This window comes from Cibotium barometz, chromosome 2, assembly GCF_041138505.1.
Source record: "Cibotium barometz isolate CiBa-2024 chromosome 2, ASM4113850v1, whole genome shotgun sequence".
In the NCBI taxonomy this organism is placed as follows: Eukaryota; Viridiplantae; Streptophyta; class Polypodiopsida; order Cyatheales; family Cibotiaceae; genus Cibotium; species Cibotium barometz.
Window position 1 is genome coordinate 32,288,419 of NC_141047.1, and position 25,473 is coordinate 32,313,891.

Genomic DNA, 25,473 nt, shown 5'->3' on the forward strand with positions numbered 1-25,473 from the left:
AAATACATAAAACCAATTTCATTCATATATACCTTCCAAATACAACTCTTCTATCATAATTGTTATTCAAAACATACAACAAACCAATAATTTGACATAATTAATCAAAACAACAACAAACCAAAAATTTATTAAGGTCAATAATTTTTTAATTATGATTGAGATCATGGCCTAATTATTTGTGAGAGGAAGAGGGAGAGAGCGAGCGAGAGGGAGTGAGAGAGATAAGAACATGACGACATTACACATCCTTAGGGTCGAAAATACATAAAACCAATTTCATTCATATATACCTTCCAAATACAACTCTTCTATCATAAGTGTTATTCAAAACATACAACAAACCAATAATTTGACATAATTAATCAAAACAACAACAAACCAAAAATTTGCCAAGGTAATTAGTACAAAAGACAAGGCGATCTATAGTTGAGACCACTTTATTCCAAAAAAGATTACATTTGCAACTACGTACTTATAAGGGCTATCGCAATCAAACATTGTTTAAAATTGATAACATAACATAACTACCTATGGTTCCTACACCTATACACTTGTTTGGGCTACTCTATTCTTTAATTTCTCTCGTAGGGGCTCCTCCGTCTCTTTGGCAATATAGCCGTAACTTTGTTAAGTGCCGATAGCGCTTCCAATCTTCATGTTCCACACACACAAATTTTCTAGAATCAATAGGCTTGTCCGCTAGCATCTTCATCCAAAGATTGCGGGCCTCTGTCGTGATTCTGAGATTTTGTCACATCTCCGCCCGTTTTCTTGCATAAATATTTGCAAACCCTATCTAGGGTTTCCTTCAGAGTATAGCTAGGGCCATTGGAAGAAGCCATTAGAGACCAACAAAGGTTAGGTGAGGATGGTGAGGGTTGTAAGGAATAGAACAATAGTGAGGGAGAGAAATACAATGAGAGGGAGAGGGAGGCAACAAGCTTTAGAAGTGAGGATTAGAGTAAGAGGCAGGGGTCAAATTTATAGATACACAAAGAAAAAAGCAAAAAGGTACTTTGCATGGCTATCCACTAAATTTAGAAAAGTAGATGCAACTTTTCTCTAAATTTAGAAAAGTACATACATGGCTTTTTTCTAAATTTAGAAAAGTACATACATGGCTTTCTAAATTTAGAAAAGTACATACATGGCTTTTTCCTAAATTTAGAAAAGTACATACATGGCTTTTTTAAATTTAGAAAAGTAGATGCATGGCTATCCCCTTTTATTTAGAAAAGTAGATGAATGGAATGAACATATTAAAGCCATTGACATATAACCATATTGATTGTCCTTCTAAAGCATTACAAAAACGAAAAGTAAAAAGTCCTTGCTAGAGAATTGAGACAAAGGGCATTTTATTATTGCAACATGAAGGATCTTTTCAAAACTACAATACAATGTCATCAATAGCACTAGGTCCTTTTCAAATTGTTCTCTTGCTGCTGTTGAACATTCTCACTAGGTCCTTCTTTTTTAGAGTGGATTGATGTATAAACATATTATGGTTCACATCTAACCCAAAGATACACAAATATACAAAATAAAGGTGCTTACATGTACAATATGATTATCTAGAACCTACCTTAATTTGAAAATCAGGACATTTGCATGATGGATTCTTTCCCATAGTCACCTGGTATTTTTCATTGCGTACTAGTGATTCCTCAGTCTCAATTACAAACACTTCCATTTGCCCGACCTGAATGACCAAATGCTCAAAGACTGTAGCTGTGCTTGAATTATCGAATGTATTTTCTTGGCTACCATATCTGATATGCCACTTTTGTACCTTGTTGAATATTGGCCTACACCATTTGCTTCCTAATATTGTCTCTTTTGCAACACAAACCCACCAGCCTCCAATGCTCGGATCTCTTCCACAATCAAGTTTGTACCTCATCCCACTAGCCAAACAACTAGGGTTTTAGCAAGTGATTGATAGATGGTGTTACATATACTCTCTAAGTATGATCTACATTGCTGTTACAAAACCACATGAACTGACGCCTTTGCCCCCTAGACTGTTCTCTCATACTATAGAAATAAGGAGTTGGAACGCCTTGCCTGCACTTCTTGATGCTATTTTTGCACTTGCCATCTTGGCCACCTAACCATCCTTGGCAAGTTACCTTACTATGTAGAGATGTTTGACATATAGCCTACATTGAATCGTGTATGTCACTCTCCCATAATTTCGTGCACCTCTACTTTAGTTGTCTCTCCCTCTACATTGTGTTGACCACCTTATGTAGCTAAAAGAATAGTGGGTGGAAAGTTTAATCTCCTACCTTTTTTCTTGCATGGCTGGCTTTTTGTGACATACTTTGGACGATGTGATGAGTTATCTTCTTCAAGATTTATAATTGTGGTCTTTCAACGCCGGCTAACAGTAATGTTATCACCAAAAAAGTTTGGTTGCACATGCAGTGGTGTGCCACTACTGCTTCCCTCACCAATCTACTAGTGCTTGACGGACTTGGAGCTTTTGATATTTTGGCCTTCTCCATCAACTTTGTTATTATAGGGCATGCTCTGTGATATTTAACTTGCATGAATGCATGCTTCTTTGTGGATTGTAAGAGGGCATTAGCAAGGTCTGGAACAGTTGCATCATATAAAGAGATGGTTCCCCTGAAACCCTCTCTTGCTAACCAACTTGCATGTTTCATTTCTGCTAGATTGGTGGTTAGCATGTGCGGCACATTGGCATCGACATTCTACAACAAAAGATTAAGTTAATTGCAAGCTCCAACAACCACATTCTATAACCAGATAGTTAAGTTGGCAATTTAGATTCCAAATACAAGCTATTCTTTTAAAAAACCAAGAAAGAAATACTTACCTCTACAAGATGTTTCCTCTAATGGGGATATCTAGTATGCCACCAACTAAGCCAACAATCCATGGTTGGTAAGTTTGCATTAACGATTTTACCTTTCATTGGGCCACGATCTAATGTGTTTGTATTTTAAATGTGTCTCTTCCTCACTCAATGAATAATGCCACTAACGACATAGTCGCTTATTCTCTTCTTGAAAATTCCTAACTACATATTGTACTGTATGGATGTTCAAGCTTTGTTCCCAATGAAAAAGACACAAATTCTCACGACCTTCCAATATATTCTCTGGTCCATTATTATAGACTATCCTAACTACTCTCCAGTTGTCTCCAACTTCATTAGCCACATGAAGCCAAAAAAATTCTCTGGTCCATTATTATAGACTATCCTAACTACTCTCCAGTTGTCTCCAACTTCATTAGCCACATGAAGCCAAAAAAAATTGGCTTGGAAAAGCCTTTTTGAACTACAACATTGTTAATCATTTCCCATAAAAGCACTTGTGCCACTATGTCCTCCTCTTTCATTTTGCAAGTTGCAATTGTTATGAGCTCTTGCAGGCTTCATGCCATCACACAAAATTGGAAAAAAATTGGAAAAGTACTAAAAACAAGATCAAATTTTTAAGAACTTTACAAGACCAAACTATACCTTGGATTGTATACATGTGCAGCCATTGTTGTCTATCCCTACACCACACGCCTAACATGATAAAAAAAACACAAGCCTTCCTCAAATCCTCGTCTCATGTTTGGCGTATACGGTTCACTAGATCTAAACCCGATGTAGGCCCTGTGGTTGACATTTTAAACACATAACACCACTCTGACTCATCCAAAGTCTGCCCAGGAAAACGACTACCATGGAAGAACTCAAAAGCACATTATCTCTTCAATTTTAGGATACTTGACTATGCTCCTTGCGCTGAACTATTGATCCTAGAAGCACGCACCATCCTCCTTAATCTATAAGAGAATTGGAAAACTTAATAAACTATGTAAACTTTAAGTTCACAAGAATTACAAAATAATTAAAATCAATATGGAATTAACATTACCTTTGACATTGAATTAGGGGGTGCATGTGTCCCAATAGTAGTGACAACTCCATGTTGCTAATATTTGATTCATTCTTTGTATGCTTTCTAACAACTGCATCCAATATACGAGTTGTTTGGTGATATCCATTTGTATCTTCCTTGGACCACTTGTAGCCACCTTTGAAACTGCCTCTTGCACAAGTTCTCATATCTTTTGAAATGCCTGCCTTGATGTGCCCCTTTGCACCTCATGCAAATGTTTCCCTTGATGTATCATCAATCTCGACATATGTGGGTCAGCAAGGCATAAAATAGTACACCGTAGCACCACACATTCTTCTATATACAGGTTTGTTCTTGCAGTAGAAACAAGCTAGTGATCCATATCCATCCGTTGTTAAGCCCGGAGAGGGAAGTTTTTGTGTGAGCTTGCCTAATATGTGAAAAACTACAAAGTTCCAATAAATACTCTTATGAATCAAAGTTTACTGAAATTAAGCCAAGATATTAAGCTTACCAATCCATGATGTTGTATTCAGTGTGCCATTCATAGTTCTGCTTCCGCACAATGTACTCAAATAAGCATCCACAGGAACTCTTTTGTACAACTCCAAGAAACTTCACATGACTCTCTGCAGGTTTCACCCAACAATGGCCATGATGTGCTTGATCCATTGCTTGCATCAGAGAGGCTGAAGGATCACGTACATTTGGCAACTCAAAAGCTACATTACCATTATAGATTTGAGGAATGTCTTCTACTTTCTCAATATGTGTGCCTGCTAATAAAATTCTACAAAGAACACCAGCATAAGAATCCTCAAACAATAAGTATTTAACCACACTCTTCTATAGTGGTGTATTTGTGGGAGAATCTTCTATTGTAAGATCAATAATGACTTCTTTTGGGGTGCTTGTTGTAGTATTGCTTGACTCTCCTATTATTGGAATAACAAGGTATTTTGTTATTATATCTTTATCAAAGATATAACATGGTTTCTCTCCACGGGTCTAGCTGACTAGATAAGTATAAGATGATCTACACCATCATCTTATGGTTTGATTGAAAAAACTTTCAATCCAGAATAAGAACATAATATTCCATCAAAATCATTAGCTTTAGTAATATAAAAATGACCTTGTACAGTTCTAACAATAGGATCACTCTCCAAACCTCCTTAAAAAATGTGAAAAGAAGTGTTCTCCATGGCAAGAAAAGCTCTCAAAAAACTAGCTCACAAACACACAAGCTCTAAAAAAACTAGCTCACAAACACACTGGAAACTAATGACAACGAATTCAAAATCTAAACATTAATTCTATACAAATTTAAAAAAATTATATACAAAATTTAAAAAAATATATACTCAGTTTCAAAAAAATAATCATTATTCTGACAAACATAAAAACATTCTTCAATCATTATAAATAGTGTCATTAATATACAAAATCTAAAATTTATTTTTAATAATTATATTATATAATAAATACTTGCATAACTAACTCTCATTTAATGATTATTCCATAACTAACTCCATGCAAGTCTTAGAGGTCCTCTCTAACCACGTGCGACATGGCAGTAGTGTAGTACCAAGAGAGTAGTGCGTAGGCTACAGAGCTCGAGGGTCAAGTACTAGTTCATTTCTTATGTACCTTTGTTTCTTTCTCTTTGTGTTCATATTCACCAACATGATCACCTAGGATAACAATGGAATTTGTTAGCTTTGTTCTGTGTTCAAGGCAAAGGTACCATATAACCCACCAAGGCTCCAAGAAAACCCACCATATATGAGTATTATTTTTAGTGCTAGCTCTCTTGTTAGTGTCCATTGACACCAGCATATACTTTGAATTTGGTACATCCACATTAAATTCTTGAAGATATAATACCAATTCTTCCCTTAAAGTCTCTTCAAAAAAGGGGAAAAATGGAGGAGAAGAATACACTCTTTCACCCCCTTTTTGTGTACCCTTTGTGTATTGAGGGGGAGAGGTTTCACCCTTGTAGATTTAGGGGAAAGGGTGGACTAGAATCGTACCCACACTCAAGGAAGAAGAGGGTGTTGCATTAACCATCCGGCTATTTTACCCACCTCTCCATGTCAAAAGGCCCTCTCTAGAAGTCATGTTGACATTAAATGCCATGCGAAAGGTCCTTTTGTAGAAGTCATGTTCACAAAAAAATGTTGTGTGTGTGTGTGTGTGTGTGTGTGTGTGAGAGAGAGAGAGAGAGAGAGAGAGAGAGAGAGAGAGGTATTAAAGTGTACATATCTCTAGTATTCACGGCCATGAAAAACCTAGTTCTAGTTTTTTATGCCAAAAGAGAATTTTAGAAAGTCATCTTTTATCATACATTTCACCTCCACTAACTCTCATGCATCTTTCTAACTAACTCTCATGCATCTTTCTAACTAACATCATCTTATACCAAATAACTAACTTTTTTTTGCCATGATTATCTTTTAGAAAATCACCCTGGTTTTTATTGGCATGATTATCTTTATTGCTATGATTATCATTTAAAAAATTACATGTGAAAAACCACCTTGGTTTTTCATGCCTAAAAATCTTAAGCATTGCATGTGTTACTGACGTTATCTCATCATGTGCATAGTCTATATTACTAATGGATCCTTATATACATGTTATTGCTTTTGGTGAAGAAAATTTTGGTGTGAATATCTCTAGTATTCACGGCCATGAAAAAACTAGTTCTAGTTTTGTATGCCAAAAGAGAACTTTAGAAAGTCATCTTTTATCATACATTTCACCTCCACTAACTCTCATGCATCCTTCTAACTAACATCATCTTATACCAAATAACTAACTTTTTTGGAATGATTATCTTTTAGAAAATCACCCTAGTTTTTATTTTTGTGATTATCTTTTATTGCTATGATTATCTTTTAGAAAATCACATGTGAAAAACCACCTTGGTTTTTCATGCCTAAAAATCTTAAGCATTGCATGTGTTACTGACATTATCTCATCATGTACATAGTCTATATTACTAATATGCATCATTTTCACCCAAAAAATCTTAAGCATTTCATGTGCTACTAACATCATCTCATTATGAACATAATATATATTTCTAATATACAGCATAGTTGCCTAACAAAGACAACTTTTCTGGCATGAATATCTCCAATATTCATGATCGTGAAAAGCCATTTTAATTTTTCATGTCAAAAATTTTGTTTAGGACATGTTACATATAAATTTCATATTTAGATGACTCATTGAATCATTCTAGCACCTTTTTATCTTTAAGTACTAACAGTTTTAGATATTCATGCCCCATGAGAAAAAACCATACTGATTTTTCACGTCAATCTTAGAAATGGTTCACATGTACTAAATCTCAACTCCATTTGAATAGATGAGCCATTCTAACTTGATTTTGCTCCAAACTGCTAACCTTTTTAACCACCATGGGAAATCAATCTAGTTTTTCACACTTATGGGAAAAAAGCCTATTTAGAGTACCACAAATCATGCAAGAAACTTCATTAACAACACCTTGTATCATTAACCCACTAACCTCACTAAAAAAAAGAGGGCAAACAATTGAGGAGCCTCCCTATAAGCCAGTTTAGTGTTGACACATCTAATTCTCAAAGTTACAGGTGACTCCTCCTATGCATAAACATGAGGACCCTAATTATGCATCCTTGGAGCCCAAAGCCTCTATAGAGTTCGGAACCAACCCCAACCAAAAAGAAGGGAAAGAAGAAGGTATAGCGTGCAGAAGCTCACCCACTTGGGCCTGTCTTAGAAATGTGGTAGACACAATCATCAATAATAGAGATGTACCAACACCAAAAATCAAGGTCTCTTTTCAATATCATTCACCAAATGCCTCCTTTTCTTGGAAAACCTAGAAGTAAAAGCTAATTTAGAGGAAATTGAGCTAGACTAATATGCGCAACATAGCTGCCAAAAAGATCATCAATGTCTTGCTATGTGCCAAGTTTATAAAGTCTTATGGTAAGAGGACAAAGACAAGTGAGGTCACACTACCCCCGATAGATCTATTGGAAGAATTATGATTCGGGAGATGACATAAGGCAAGCCATGCAGCTACCTTCATAGCTCTTTAGCACTTCATTAACACTAATTACATCATTAGAGCTATAAACACAAATCTTATCCACAAGGTTAAGGAAGAGGCTGAACTTGCAACTAAGAAATCCTCTCATTCCCTTGAGCATTATCCAAGATATTCTAGGAGCATATCAATCTCTCCAAGGTGAAGCCCTACAAGCAAGCATTCCGCCAAATTCGACCAAGTTGTGCTGATTTTTGCTCTGCAGCTCGCCGGCTATACCAGAAGTTGGTTCTCCTTGCCTACATAAAATTGGGGCAAGATCTTTCAATTGAGGTTTCTGCATGGTATGACCTATCTACAGCCTGAATATTTTATCAAGATATTCAATGTACTAGCTGTAAGCTAAAAAAAACCAATCAACGAAATTCGCTTGTGTGTGCCTATTTCATGAGATATTGAGCTAGATCTATTACTTGGGGAAGTGTTCCTCTTCAAGGGTAAACACGTTATTACAAAATCCCCTTCAATGCTTGTTCCCTCATGCTCAATTGAAGGCTCCAAATTTTAGCTCTCTTAATCATTGTGATTAAGCACTAGTCACTATCATTAGTGTATTATCAACAGAAATTAGGCCCATTAAAATTCAAAATTGGAAAATTAGGGTGTGAATCTATAGTTAGAATCTCTCTCTTGCATAAAACTTCATCACATCCATTTGCATTGCTCAATTTGAGCGGATTTCGCTACATTTAGTTTATTTTTAGAACATAAGCTTGCATCTTATCATTTGCATCATCTTGTAATCAGTCATCACCCGAAAAATTAGAGTTGAACCTTGTAAGAGAGTACAAACACTGCTATAAAGACTTGTCACAAGCTCATGGTAAGACCCTCTTATGGCATCAAACATTTGAAAGCTTATTGGGGAAGGGTTACACATCCTCGGGCAAATCAAGCATCTCACAAAGCAAAACATGAATGCACAAAGCACAATCCTAAACATATCTAAAGAGCAAGTGCATGAGATGACCATAGCATACAACATCGCATCCATACTAAATGCATCAAAGGCACATAAGGAAAAGGATTTTGTACCCATTTCACCCTAGAGAATAATGAGATGCGGGATGATTCTTGTTACCGTATATAGAGATCTATAGAGTGTTTGTGGAAGAGAGTGGTTTTTGAAGCAGAAAGAAGATAGTCAAACCATGAATGTTTTCACTCCAGGGGAGTTGGCTATATGTGAGGAGAAAAATGAGTCCCTCCTAAAGATTATGTGTAGACAAATGGAGTATACAAAAGATGGTGTGAAATGGATCTCAAGGTGTCAAAAGGCATGTGGCAACCAAGGGTGAAAGTGTAGGTGTACTAAATCAAAATAGAAACGGTGTGGTCGATCATGGAAGACGGGTGGCGCATCTATCCAGAAGAAACGAAGGCGGCGATGTGGGTTCAAGAGGCACAATTGAGATCTTTTGAAGGGATTCTCCAAGGACTAGTGGTTTGAATTACCACTTGAGAAGAGGGTGAGTCAGAGACTATAGTGGAGTGGAGTACTGCAGTTCCATTTTCTATCAATAGTTGCAGGCTAGTGAACGTGTAGTTTTGTTCAAGTTTATAGTGAAGGCCAGTGCTGTGTAAGAGGAATTGTTCGTGGATTAGATCAGGGAGTTGGAGATTGGAGAATTGTCCAAGGGGTGTGTGTCAGGGTTCTTAGACCAACTTCTCTGTTAGATACTAGACCAACTTCTTTGTTAGATACTTGACCCACTTCATTTTCTCTCCAATTGAAGCTGTTGAAGCTTATACTGTGAAGAATCATTGTTGCCCCAATCTACCTGAGGGGATCCTTGAGTTCACTATGTATTCTTCTTTTCTTAGTGCCCATGTCTCAAGGCTATTGAGACCTTGAAGATGTTTTTGTATATCTAAGTAGAGAGAGTTTGGTTTATGATATCCTTTGTTTGGAGTTTTAGTTGTTTGAAGATGTGGTTCTGTTTGAGTTTGTGGAGATGAAGCTCCTAAGTGTGTGTGTCTAACAACTAAGAATCTAATTCTGAGTCAGAATTAGATGAGATAGGATACAGAAGAGAGACTAAAGTTATATGTTTAGAGGTGTTTGAGGTCGGTGTTGAATTGAAGAGGACAACTAGAGGTGGTAGCTAGACCAGATAGGGAGGTTGGGAGGGTGTTGAGGATTGTAGAAGTGTCCCATAGTGTCAACTAGAGGGATGGGGTCGGGTTGGTGCCCTTGGAGCTGGGGTTTCAGTATCCCCTAGTTTTGATCCCATTACTTTTCTTTCTTGTGTGCATGCTGGTGGTGTATAGAGGCCATCACCTAGCCACCACACAACGTTTCTTGAGTCTCTCCCGTTAACAAGGTGTGAGTTAAGTTTTTTTTAATAATGATATGTGGAGAGGAGTTACCTTTTTTCAAATAATGATATGTAGAGAGGAGTAATATTTTGTAATGTTAGATCCTTATTCTAGTCAAGATCTTACCTTGCATTTTTCTAAACATGTGGCATTGCGAGCTTTTTTATTGAGTTGCAAAATGCAATGTTCCATAATTGTGATGAGCTATGCTAGCCTATCATCTACATCCTCACTACATTATCTCTCTGTCACATTGAAGAGTTTTCATGGCCATGGGTGTGGATACTCTTCCATCATCTTCTTGCAATTGTGGTCACATTTCTTCCATTTTTCTACTTTAACCAATTCTTCTCGAGCACCCTTCTTATCTTTAACTCTATTTAAATGGTCCCAAATATGGTCCCAAAATTTTTGAATATATGTATAGGGTCCGAGTAGATGATTAATCTATAAATTATCCCAATGCAAAAGCTATTGAAAAATGGAGAGTTCATCCCATTAGGTTCAACATTTTTGCCCTCTCTCCATGCTTACAGCAGCCACAAACTTACTTTCATTGGTCTAGGTGGTCACCCAAGATTCTCTTCCCACAATGGATGATCGTCAGGAAGATATTGAATGTGGCCTTAGTAAATCATCTTCTTGAGGGAGGTGGACCTTTGCGCATCCAAACCAGGACCACATATGGGGCATGCATGATATACACTCATGACTAGACCTACAAACCTCAAAAAATTACTCATTAAGTAATTCTTTGAGGGAGGTGGACCTTTGCGCATCCAAACCAGGACCACATATGGGGCATGCATGATATACACTCATGACTAGACCTACAAACCTCAAAGAATTACTCATTAAGTAACTACATATGAAAGACTTGGTTTGTTTAACATCTAAGGAAGGGTTATTTAAAATTTATACTTGAGCACTCTTCGTAGCCTGGAAAGTCATGCATTTTCCACGTAAGTAAGCCCTTAACACTAGTTTGATAATAGGATAGAAAAGTGTATGTGGACATATTTATGTCCTCATTATGGAATTATTTAGAACACATGGATAGTGAAAATCAAAGGTTTCCTTTTTTCATATCATGACATATTTAGAACACATGACATATTTTACTGACCAACTTTATGGAATTATTTAGAATACATGGATAGTGAATATCAAAGGTTTTCTTTTTCATATCATCAGGTACATAGTGAAGAAAAATTGAGATTTTTTGGGATTACAATGGCTACCTTTAGGTTTTTCAATTTCATAAGAATTCATAGGCCAAATGGAGAATTGTTTGGACTATATTTGGATCAAAGGCTGCAATTAGCCAATTTCTCATTGCTTTCCAAAGTTTTTGGATGTGCATTGCTTCACAAACATATATATGGTGTAATACAATTCATCTTAAGCTCAAAAATCAATTCAGACTTCAAAATTTAGGTCTTAATGAAAATTTTAAGATATTTAGCTGTCTTTAAAAAAATTAACTTTGAGGATTTTTATAGCCAATCAAACAATCATAGACTAGGACCAAATCTTGCACACATGTTCTGTATAATGTTATGCTTTGTCGGTGCATTTTGTGAGAGCCAATCACATATACACCTATTCTTTTAGGCACTTTGTTTTAGATGAAAGTTTATAAATTTTGAACCATATTCATTACTATAGAATAAGAGACTACTTCATGATGCAGTCTTTAATCATCTCATAAGGTTTTAAGTGGAATATCTAATCATTACTATAGAATAAGAGACTACTTCATGATGCAGTCTTTAATCATCTCATAAGGTTTTAAGTGGAATATCTAATCATTTTATATAATAATCAACACTATTTTCATAAGTTTCTCACTAGAAAATCTAAATATAAACAAGGGTTTATATATCAATGTACTATAGAATAAGAGACTACTTCATGATGCAGTCTTTAATCATCTCATAAGGTTTTAAGTGGAATATCTAATCATTTTATATAATAATCAACACTATTTTCATAAGTTTCTCACTAGAAAATCTAAATATAAACAAGGGTTTATATACGCTATTTTGTTATCAATGTAGTTTTAAAAGTTGTGACCATCACCTTGTTTTCTAACTAAACTGAAATGTCTAGATATGTATTCTTGACTGATTACTTTATTGAAGACATTGATTTACTAAATTGAAATGTCTAGATATGTATTCTTGAGTGATTACTTTATTAGTATAACTTAAGTAAATCACCATATAAGCTCACACTATTATCATATTTTGGGTGTCAAAGACTCAACAACTAAAAAGAGATTCTAAGAAGTAAAATTAATTGAACTAATTATTAATGAAATATTTTTTTGCCATAAAAAACTACCTCTCATCTCTTAAATACTATGTAAGGTTTAGGAGAAATTTATAATGAGTCGAGATCATTTTTACTTGCATGTAGAAACCTACTTTATAAATTCGTAACCTGTTTAGATTATAGTGCTGGATACACCTTTACTTATGGTGATTTATTAATTATATTTAAGGTTATTTTTATCATTTTAATAATTTTCTACAGTTTGCCACATTCATTAAGGCATGCCTTACAAGACTAATGCTAAAATACCAGTCCCATTCACAAGATATGAATTTTTTACAAGACCCCTAAAAAGACATATTTATATCTTACTGAGCTACCAAACTAGTGTTAATGATAAACGATCTATTATCCCGCTGCTTGGACATGTCCTAGATTAGAATTCCTTACCATAACCTTTTTAAGTCTTCAACAATGGTGCTAGAAACATGTCCATGTTTTTCACTTTGTACTTTCTTAAAACGAGTAGAGCTAATAAGAGATGCCCCTTTTTTATTATTAACCATGGGGGGAGGTTATAGTTGACTAGTACTACGAGTCACATTCTCCACGTGGTGGAACATAAGCCAAATGGGTTCACACCATCCATTGCAAGACGTATGCAAAGGTGACAAGGATCCTATTTGAATTCGGGCCAAAGCTCCTCGATACGCTTCCATGTTATATAATCTAAAGGAGTGCATAAGATACCATATAAGGATCGATGAGTGGAATTCCATTCATAAGTTGGGCAATGGACTTAGACGTATGCAAAGGTGACAAGGATCCTATTTGAATTTGGGCCAAAGCTCCTCGATACGCTTCCATGTTATAGAATCTGAAGGAGTGCATAAGATACCATATAAGGATCGATGAGTGGAATTCCATGTCATAAGTTGGGCAATGGACTTAGAATTAAACATATGTTAAATCCTTGGGATAACTGAGAAGTGCCTCAATACTTGGTTGGGATGGTTGTGCCCATTAGGTCTTGTCGATATCTACTCGCATCATAATTTGGACAATTTGTGAGGTCACTGAACTTACATCGAAAAAGGACACAATCATTTAGGCATGCGTGTATGTAATTATAACCCATGCCTACATGTACAAGTATTTTCTTGGCATCATCATTACTTTGCGGCACAACATTCCCCTTTAGTAGTATGGTCAACTTCAATAACCTATAATGTATAAGGATAAATAGGTTAGATAGACATAACTATTGTATTTAAACAAGTATTTTCTTGGCATCATCACTAATTTGTGACATCACATTCCCCTCTAGTAGTATAGTTAACTTCAATAACCTGTATAATGTATAAGGATAGATAGGTTAGATAGACATTACTATTGCATTAAAATAATTACATGGCATATATAGATTAGATGGCTGGAATAGAATGGGGTTAGATAGAGGCCCATCATTTATACCCAAACAATCCCATGACATTAGCATCGTTCCAAGCATATATTGATTTGGAGGTTGAGGAAAGGCACACATTTAGCTTTGGCACTCGAGCATTCTCATACAAAGGTGTTTTTACTTCTTTTGTGAGAGCATGATCTATTATATCACAATCCTTGGCTGTGGCACAAATGCCTCTATCATCTCCTCCATTGCGTCATATATGTGTATTGCCTCTTCTTGTAACTTGGCTTCAAGTTGGTACTCTATATCTTCTAGATCATCATTAATGCTTGTAAGTTCTGCATGCCGTTTGGAATGAGACATCGTAACTCTTCAATTTGTGACTTACCACCATAGCCTCACATGGTTAAAGAACCAAGTGAATCGTGTCCTCCATGTCATCTTACAAAAAATGACATAGAAAGTGGTTTAGAGAGAGCATATGAAATTATTAGAGAGAGAGAGAGAGGGATGGAGAGAAAGATAAGGGATCGATAGGAAAAGATATTGGGGATCTAAGTGATAATATATTAGGAGGGATGGATTGTGGTAGCATGTGTGTTGGCACAGATGCAATAACACCACCAACACTATTGTGGGGAAAGTACGTAAGTGACGAGGATTACCTAAAAGGATTCCCTCCCAAAATGTGTTGTGTAGTGGTTGGATGATGGCCTCTATAACACCACTAGCAGACACACAAGAAGAAAACGTATAAGGATCAGAACTTGGGGACACTAGGATCCCCGCTCAAAAGGCACCAATTAGCTTAGACTCTAACCTCACCTCCGGTTGACACAAATGAGCACCTTTACCCCTTTAATCCACAATTATCTCCAACTGTCCTCCCAGGTCAATCAAACCACCAAGACTTCTGATCTTTAACCTAAATGCCCTGAATCTCTCCCAATTGACGCAAATAAACTAAATATTGATTGTCTCTTGAAGCAGACACTAGCTGATGATGATGACCCGATGCAAAAAATTATCCGTCAACATTAGCACACTTCAAAACCTTGCTTCAGAGCTCGATAGCACTTGTCAGCACTCCTTTGCTGACCTAAATTCACCTTAGTTGATACAAAAATGACAAAAAATTACCTCTGAAATCCTTCTTTTGTCTCCAGTCCAAAATGAGTCCTCCTGGATCATCTACTATCCTCCTCCAGCTTCAGCTAACCCTATAGTCACAACCCTAGGGGCTTATCAAACATTTGGCTGACCCTCTTCTGACCTCCCCGTTGAACAGAAAAACTACTTGAAAACTGCCTCAGAAGTCTGGCTCAGAAATGATCAAATTCTAATTGTAGTTTAGAATAGATTCCTGCAACAGATATTCCAGATAGAAACACGTGCGCCTGACCTCCAGAGTGTCCTTAAGTGACAACCAACTATAAACACTTGACCCTAAACTTCTTAGAACCTATTAGTTCACCTTTGCTGATGACTTGTTGACACTAGTCTGCTCTAACTGCCTCGGATGATGTGACGTAGAATCAAATCCCGATATGCATCCTCCTTGCTCTCTTTTTGTCCTCTTGGTCCAGCTAGCATTAATCTCTCAACCCTAGAGCTATGCTAAACATCCCCTTATGCTCTGTGGACCCTCTGCCAACATTAATCAAAATGGTCTTGATTGTTACCAATTTTTCTTTCGGAGGTAGAACCGTTCGACTCAGAAACTTTACCTGGATTAGGAACTTTATCTTTTATGTCTGTCGAATCCTCCTAACCCTTACGCTATCCTAATTTCATAAAGAAATGGTACCAAAGGCATTTTGATGTCCTCAACCGACTTACTATTGAGACTAATCTAATTGGCTGATTGCTGTCTGCTCAATTGGAGCAGACTTTCTTAGCTCTGAGTCCTCTAACACCTCTAAACCCTTAAAACACTTATACCACACAAAGATACAACTCTATAGACATCTAACTGATCATAATGAACTCATAGCTAATCCAGAATGACAAGTTTTCCAAAACCTGTCTCTGACTTCTGTTGTCAGGCTTCTGACTATTAGACTCAACTCAATATAATTTCCCTTGAATCCAAAAAGATTAAAACAACCCTTTTACCTCATTAGCTAACCCTCTAGACACACAACTGCCTGTAGTAGAGCTGATCCTATTCTACTGTATTCTCTCAACAGAAGATGACTACTTCAACTATGAGATAGCTCTAACTCTCAGGTCGTCAGACATACCTTTATAGTTGCTCTATCTTAACAACGACAATTTAAACAACTCAAACCAAGCTCCAAATCATGAATTATCATCAATCACGATATAGATACAAGCTTTGAACACTAGGCTTTCTTCACGAAAACAAAGACAGACTGTCTTAGCACCCCTCAGACAATGAGTCCAAACATATAAGAAGAACACACTTAAAAACTTAGGGTTTTTCATAGGTAGGTTCTAGGGAATATTCAAAGTAGAGTGAATTTACAATATCACAAACTGTAGGTCTTCCCTAAACATACTCAATTCAGCACTTAGCTGATTGATAGTAGCAACAACAATTGAACATGAATTTGGACAAAACCATGTCTCTAACAGAGTCACCTCATAGAAATCACCGAGGACACATCGCCTAGCTGATTCTTTGGACTTTAGTGCCTTCTCTGCTCTTTGATTTACCCAATTTCACCTCAATTGCATTGCACTTACTTCTGTAGCTTTCAAAAACTAGAAGTACCTTCACTGTAGATACTTCACACTTCACTCACCCTTGCTCCCTTGCTTCTCCTCCCTATCTACTTGTCTATCCCTTATAAATTATCTCGATACTCACTTTTTCCCATTGCCACCTCACCGCCTTCTGGTGGAACAATTGCGCCGGCTCCCTTGTTTTTCCATGCTCCTTCTATTTTGGTTTTGTAAACCTGCTCTTATCTGCTCATTCGCCACATTGTTTTCTTGCCACTTAGGATCCATGTCATCCTCCTTATATACATTAGATGTTCCTCTATTTCATGTTTGTTTTGAGCTCTAGGATCTTCTCACATATTGCTCCAACCCTCTAGTGAAACACTTTCAAGTGTTTCACACTCTGTTTTCTACTTTCACATAACCCTGATATGATATGGCCTTAATCTCAGGCCATTCACTCTAATAGCATGCATCTGACCTCCCAAGTCTTGCAAACTAATAAGATCCATTAGGAAAAACTTCATGTATAATAAAATATCCCTCCCATCTGACTTTGAATTTGGTTTGAAATGTAGTACCCAGAGCATTATTTGAGGACCAACATTCCCTTCTTGAGGTCTTTGCTCCCAACTTATCATTAAAAGTTTCAATTCTCTTGTGTGACTGACCATTTCATACCATTTAATTGCTTCCTCTTTGTCCAATAGTAAAGAACATAAACTGGTCAACCTCTTTTTCTATTGCTCTTCTTGGGTCATGTTATGTTGTAAACAAAAAATCAAGTGATGGCAGCATCACATTCACTGGCAACACACAGTCTTCTCCATACACCAAGTGATATGGGGTATACCCAGTTGCATTCTTCTCAGACACCCTAGATGCCGATATTGATCTGTTTAGGTACATATCCTAATCACTGGGGTGATCTTCCACTAGTTTTAATAACAACCTCTGCAGAACTCCATTAAAGCTTTCAACCAGTCCATTGCATTAATTCCCAATTTCTTGGTCATATCCTTGACTAAATCAGCACTGAACTCCCTCCCTTGGTCATTGGCGAGTTTCAAAGGAACACAAAACCTATAGTAAATCATTTCATACACAAACCTACAAACCTATTGTGCAATAGCATTGCTAGTTTACCTAAACGTCCACTGCAGTGAATGATGTAAAACTTTCTACTTCTAGTTTCTAGAAGAGGCCCTATTACATCTATTCCCCACTTCTCAAAAGCCACATCATTTTTTCCTATTTACACACATTTTTGGGTGGAGGAAAGGGTGGAGGAACTTTCCTATATATATGAGGCATTGTAGTTCATTTCTAATCAAGTTGGCTAGTGGTTCATTGATGAGTTCTTGAGTACATTGTCTCTTCTCTCATCTCTTCTTTTCACATGGTATCAGAGCAAGGTGGTGGCACACATAGAGCCTCCTTATGCTTCTTCCTCTCTACCTCTAGTCCTCTTCAACAACCCCGCTTTCGATTGCGTTTTTCATTCTTTGGATTTTTGCTAAACGATTGTGTTTTTGAGGATTGTGCCCATGTGACCTACTGGAATCATCGTGGTCTACAACTTTGCAAAAAAAAGTTTTCGCAAATTCCTCACCGTTTTTGAGTTATTCTTCGTCTCGCAGACTGCCTGCATGTAGAATTTCTGCTCGCGTTTTTTGTAGAAGCCCTTACTCATTATCCTTGCACTCATTCAATGATGCAAGAGGCTTCAAACCAGCCCCTTACCATCCTCTACAAGTGTGTTTTTAAAGCACTTCAAACCGAGTCCTACAACTCTACTTGCGGTGAAAACATTGCCAACTAGTTTTCCCTACATGCAGTAGCGTTTTTTTTGGAGGCTTCTTGTGGAGAGATTTCTTGGGGCTGCATTTTCATCATCAACTTCAGCCCTCTTCATAGTGTTTTGAGGTACATATTCATCCTCTTTTCTACACCTTTCTACCGGCTGAAAATTCCACTTTGCTACACACTTTGTGTTTGTGTTTTTGTGGACAATCAACTCCTCCATACTCCTTCTACCTAAGGCTACATTCTCAGCCCCCTTTTGGTGGTTTCTACGGAGTCTATTGGTTCATATAGTGGCTGCGTTTTGTGGCTGCTTTTTTGCACTATCTTTGTGCATATTTTGGAGATACTTCCTTGGTGGACAGCCCATCTATTGGCTGCGTTTTTGGAGGTACGACACTTCTTCCCTTGTGTTTTCCCACCCTCCTCTCCCTATGGGATCTCGGAAGTCCTCTACTCCAAAAGACAAAGGCAAACTTGAAGATACTATGGATCCTACATCTCCTACGAAGGTTGGACCAGCAACTACTACAACGGAAGTTGGTGCAATTCCTTCTTCGGTAGGTGCTTCTACTTTCTCTTTTCCGTCATATCCATTACCTTCTACGGATATTTTCTCTCTTTCTTCTTTGTCCTTTATGCCTTCCTATCCACATACTTCTATGCCCTCTATGGTATATCCCCCTACATTATCTATGCCTTTTATGGCAACTTCATCTACTATGATTCCTCCTACTTCCACTACTACTCCTCTCCCCACTCAATCATATCAGCCCTTTAACCCATTCACTCAATCTTTGAGCCTTCCAAGTCTTTCCGATTCATAAAAGCTTACCCCAAACAACTACCACACTTGGTCCTTGTTTATGCAACTTCTTTTGGAAAGCGTCGGGGTGTGGTCTATAATCACTTCTCCTCATATGGTGCCTTCTCAATATCAAACCTATATGGATGCACGGGCCAAAGCTTTACTTGTGCATGGCATGTCTACATCGGTTGTGTCTCAATTTCTTTCTACAAGGAGTACGGCTCAACAATTATGGCACTCTATACAAATGCAATATGGAAGACTTTCAACGGTTAAGATGGCTAAGTTGGAAGAAGATTTGGATAAGCTTTCTATCTCCGAATCCGACAACATAGTGGAGAAGCTTGGAGAATTCAATCGAATCAAGCGGCAACTTGAAGAGTTTGGTACATTGGTAAGCAATCCGGTCCACAAGCTACTTGGTAAATTGCCTTCTTCTTTTGAATCGTTCAAAGATAACATCTTTCTTTGAGTTCCTTTCCCTTCCTTTGAAGAGACTATGGATCTTCTTCATGTGATAAGTGCCTTACTCGTCGCAAGCAAAACAAAAAAGACTCGGCTTTTTTAAGCCAAGGCAAGGGCAAAGGCAAAGGCAAGGGGAATGATCAACGCAAAGGCTCCAATTCCAATGCTAAAGATTCTTCAACCAAAGGCGACAAGGACAAATCAAAGGATTCTTCCAAGGAGTGTACTTTCTATGGTCGTAGTGGCCATATGGAGGATTGTTGTTTTGCTAAGAAGGCGGCATCCAAGAAGGTAAAAGCTGAACTTGAATCCAAATCTAAGGGTTCTTCTACATCAACATCTTCTCACGATAAAAACAAAGACAAGACGGAAGATGGTAACGCCAAGATTGCATATGTTGCTATATCTTCTACTTCTTCATGTGACACATCACTTGTGGTAATCAAAGATCTTGATACGCATACTGTGGATGAGTGGATTGCCGACAGTGGTGCTACCTCTCACATGAAGAATAGTTCTTCCTTATTAGAAAACTATAAGTCTATCTCTTCATCAGTACACATTGGTGATGCTTCCTCTCTCCCTGTGGTTGGTATTGGTGATGTTTCTTTTGGAGATGCTATCTTACATGATGTTTTGCATGTGCCTAAGATGTCTGCCAACTTATTTTCTATCTCTAAGGCTACTTCTAAAGGTCTTGGGATTTACTTTGATGATGAAGTGATTGAAATCATTGATAGACAGTCACTTTCTTGTGTGGCACATGGTTATCAAAATGCTGGGCTTTATCATATAAGCTCTTTTACAGCACAGTTGCCACCACAGGAGTCTCATCTTCATCAATTATTTGCTTCTCCTAAAGCACTTGTTTCTAATGAAGATAGTGATCTATGGCATTTCCGCTTTGGTCATGTTCCTCTTGCTACTTTGCAACATCTTGTCTCACATGACATGGTTACAGGTCTATCAAAGCTTCAGAAACCTCGCCATCACATTTGTTCTTCTTGTGCTCAAGGAAAGCAACATCGGGCTTCTTTTCCAGAGGAGGCTACTCATAGGGCCACATGCATACTTGAGCTTATTCATGCTGATCTTGCAGGACCTATGGAAGTACAATTGCTTGGTGGATCCAAGTATTATATGCTTATTGTGGATGATGATATATGCATTCTTGTGCTTTATGTGGATTGACACTCACTGGCTCTAATTTGGACCTACTCAAATGGGTTCAAACTCAACTCACATCATTTGCCATGACTGATCTTGGACTACTCCACTATTTTCTTGGTTTAAAAGTGTGGCAATTTGCTTCTAGCATCTTTCTTTGTCAAAAGAAGTATACTTTAAGGTTGCTTGAGAAATATGGCATGCATGATTGTGCATCACTCACTTGTCCCATGGATCCTAATTCAAAATTATCCAAAGATGATGATTCCCTTGAGGTTGATTCTACAGAGTATCGCCAACTTATTGGTTCTCTACTTTATTTGGTTAACACTCGGCCAGATCTCTCTTATGCTATGAGTATTCTCAGCCAATTCTCTTCACAACCTCGTCGATCTCATTGGCAGGCAGCTTTGAGGGTTCTTCGATATCTTCATGGAACTCTTGAGTATGGCATTTCTTATGCAGGTGGAGATACACTTATTGGTTACTCAGATTCTGATTGGGTAGGGTGTATTGATACTAGGCGTTCCATGTCAGGCTATTATTTTATGCTTGGTAAAGGACTTGTTTCTTGGAAATGTCAAAAGCAGCGAATTACTTCTTCTTCATCTATAGAAGCAGAGTACAAGTCATATCTTGATGCCACTTCTGAAGCACTTTGGCTTCAGCAAATTCTGAATCACCTTGGATGTTCATCTACTCCGACACTCATCTACTCAGATTCACAAAGTGCTATTGCTTTAGCCAAAAATCCAGTTATTCGAGGACGATCCAAACACATTGATGTTCATTTTCATTTTGTTCGTGATTGGATTTCTGAAGGTCGCATCATTCGGCTTGAGGATTGTCCTACCAAAGATAATGTTGCTGATTTGTTTACTACTAAGACTCTTTCTCGACCTACCTTGGATTATCTTCTTCAGCGCGTTGGTGTTGGTCCTCCCATCTGGACCTGAAGAGGTGTTGGATAGGTGTCATCTTCAAATGGTGTCACGCTAGTGGCACACTCTTTAGCCTCTAGGCATTTTTGGGATTTATAGCATTCATTTCCATTTTTCTACTTACACACATTTTTGGGTGGAGGAACTTTCCTATATATATGAGGCATTGTAGTTCATTTCTAATCAAGTTGGCTAGTTGTTCATTGATGAGTTCTTGAGTACATTGTCTCTTCTCTCATCTCTTCTTTCTCACACTTATCATCTTGATTGTTGTATTGTTTTGTGCACACTTGACGACCTATGAGTAGCTAGAGAGCAGCTAGGGGAAGTGATGCAATTGTAAATCTACCCAACCACCTAAGAGTAGCTAGTTGAGCATCTAGGAGGGGTAATGATTGTTGTAACTCATATCCGACCACCTGAGAGTAGCCAGTTTAGCACCCAGGGGGTAATGAATGTTGTTAACCTCGCATCCGACCACCTTGAGTAGCTCAGAGATATGGCACAAAGGGGGGGATGTTTGAGAATTGTGGTGCTATAGAGCACAAGGAAGAGGTACGGAGGGAGTGAGATGAGTAGCCAAGAACGTGCGAAGCATAGCATGAAGCCACATGAGCAAAGGGATTTATCCCAGATTGTTATACAAGCCCAAGGGTGTACCTTGTCATATAAAAGGGGGCCATTTCAAGCAATGAAATCATATCACTTGCACACATCTCAAGCCTATTATGAGTACAAGTCTTAATCTTGTAACCTAATTGTTCTTGAGTCTATTGCACACACTCATCATCATGTGTAAACTTAGATTACATCCACCTTAGTTTAATTAGTGTAGGATTAGGCTTGCTTAGATAGATGTTTTGCTAGTGGAAGAGCTTGATCCATGGATTTCTACATATATGACTGAATATATGGACAGTAGTGTGGATAAGAATAAGGATGCTTGAATATATACAGGCATATATGCCTAAATATATGGACAGTAGCATCGATAAGAATAAGGATGTTTTGTTGAGTGATGCCTTGGAAGGTGTCTGTGTTTTGTTTGAAGAACTCGAGGGTTTAGATGATGGCGCGACATGCTGATGCCGAGGTGAATTTTGGAATGTATGTAAATGATGATGAAGTCTTGGATAATGTGAGAAAATTGTGGGATAAGGAGGTTATGGATGCTGACGAAGAGGTGCAACAGGTATTTGATTTGAGAGGTTTGGAGGGTAGTGTTTAGGATGTTGCAAAATTTGAGCTTAATGATGTGGTGAATAGAAATGTGTGTGTAGGCGTGATGAAGGGGAAGGGAGCTATAAAGTGTTTTGAGATGTGTGAGCTCAGAACTGACAAGTGTGAAGAGGAAGGGAGATGGCTAGATAGTAAATGTGCATGGTGGATGCTGTAGCCCTTTGATAGGGGAAAGGCTAAGGGGATGTCTGAGGATAGTATGCTGGTTTTTGACCCAGGTGGCTGATTAAGTGCAGTTGGATGGCTGTGGAAAAGGATTTTGTACCCATTTCACCCTGGAGAATAATGAGATGCGGGATGATTCTTGCTTGTTACCATATATAGAGATGTATAGAGTGTTTGTGGAAGAGAGTGGTTTGAAGCAGAAAGAAGATAGTCAAAACATGAATGTTTTCACTCGAGGAGGGGAGTTGGCTATATGTGAGGAGAAAAATGAGTCCCTCCTAAAGATGATGTGTAGACAAATGGAGTATACAAAAGATGGTGCAAAATGGATCTCAAGGTGTCAAAAGGCATGTGGCAGCCAAGGGTGAAAGTGCAAGTGTGTTAAATCAAAACAGAAATGGTGTGGTCGATCATGGAAGACGGGTGGCACATCTATCCCGAAGAAACGAAGGTGGCGATGCGGGTTCAAGAGGCACAATTGAGATCTTTTGAAGGGATTCTCCAAGGACTAGTGGTTTGAATTACCACTTGAGAAGAGGGTGAGTCAGAGACTGTAGTGGAGTGGAGTATTGCAGTTCCATTTTCTGTCAATAGTTGTAGGCTAGTGAACGTGTAGTTTTGTTCAAGTTTATAGTGAAGGCGAGTGCCATGTAAGAGGAAATGTTCGTGGATTAGATCAGGGAGTTGGAGTTTGGAGAATTGTCCAAGGGGTGTGTGTCAGGGTTCTTAGACCAACTTCTCTGTTAGATACTTGACCCACTTCATTTTCTCTCCAATTGACGCTGTTGAAGCTTATACTGTGAAGAATCATCGTCGTTGCATGGATCTACCTGAGGGGATCCTTGAGTTCACTATGTATTCTTCTTTTCTTAGTGCCCATGTCGTCTCAGGGCTATTGAGACCTTGAAGATGTTTTTGTGTATCTAAGTAGAGAGAGTTTGGTTTGTGATATCCTTTGTTTGGAGTTTTAGTTGTTTGAATATGTGGTTCTGTTTGAGTTTGTGGAGATGAAGCTCCTAAGTGTGTGTGTCTAACAACTAAGAATCTGATTCTGAGTTAGAATTAGATGAGATAGGATACAGAATCAGCTGAGAGTTAGCTGAGCTCCAGTGTCATCCAGTTGAGGATGTAGGGACCTTGCATTGCCTTACCAGAGTCTAGGGAAAGTGTTTGTGGGTCTCAGTTTTGACAGTTAGAGTAGTCAGCTCTGCTAACAACAGTCAAATGGGATAGTGGGCTATGTGTATATCCAGAGTCAACTATGAGCAGCTGGTGTTAGTTGAGTGTCCTTTGTGATGGACCTTGCTTGGTTTGATTACTTGGTTTCTCTAGAGGTGTCAGCTGACACAGAAGAAAGGAAACTGGAGTCAGCTGAGTCAGATTAGTGGGCCTCAAGAGGATAGCCACTTTTGAGGCAACCGTGTCAACTGTAGTCAGTGGAGCCTATAATGTGATATATCTTCAATTTTAGAGGTTCTAGAGGGCCTATGGATGTATGAGGACATTTGGAGAAGATTTCTATGTCAGACAGGGCTTTTGAGTTAGCCAGTTCTACTTTAGACTGCTCATGCAGTCATTAGGGAGTGAAGGTCAGAGAAGGGTCAGAAGGGAGCCTATAATGTGATATCTCTTCAATTTTAGAGGTTCTAGAGGGCCTATGGATGTATGAGGACATTTGGAGAATATTTCTATGTCAGACAGGGCTTTTGAGTTAGCCAGTTCTGCTTTAGACTGCTCATGTAGTCATTAGGGAGTGAAGGTCAAAGAAGGGTCAGAAGACGGTCGGCAGAGGGACCAAGAAGGTCCTGGGGTTGAGAATATAGGGTCAGTTGAAGTTGGAGGAAAGTAGAAGACCCTGGAGGATAAATTTTTGACTAGGGAAGTAGAAGTGGAGTTTGGAGGCAGAATCAGAGAGTTTTATGTCAGCATATCTAGAGGAGAATTTGGTCAGTTGAGGTGAAGAGAGATTTAAGGTATATGTTCAGAGGTGTTTGAGGTTGGTGTTGAACTGAAGAGGACAACTGGAGGTGGTAGCTAGACCCAATGACTGTGATTGCTGACTTTCATTTTGTGCAACCACATTTCCACTTACATTAGCCCCACCAACATCTTTTTCAGCAGCATACCAGCTACTCATCTCAAATACAACATCCCTGCTTACCCTCAATTCATGTGTGTAGTAGGATTATAAC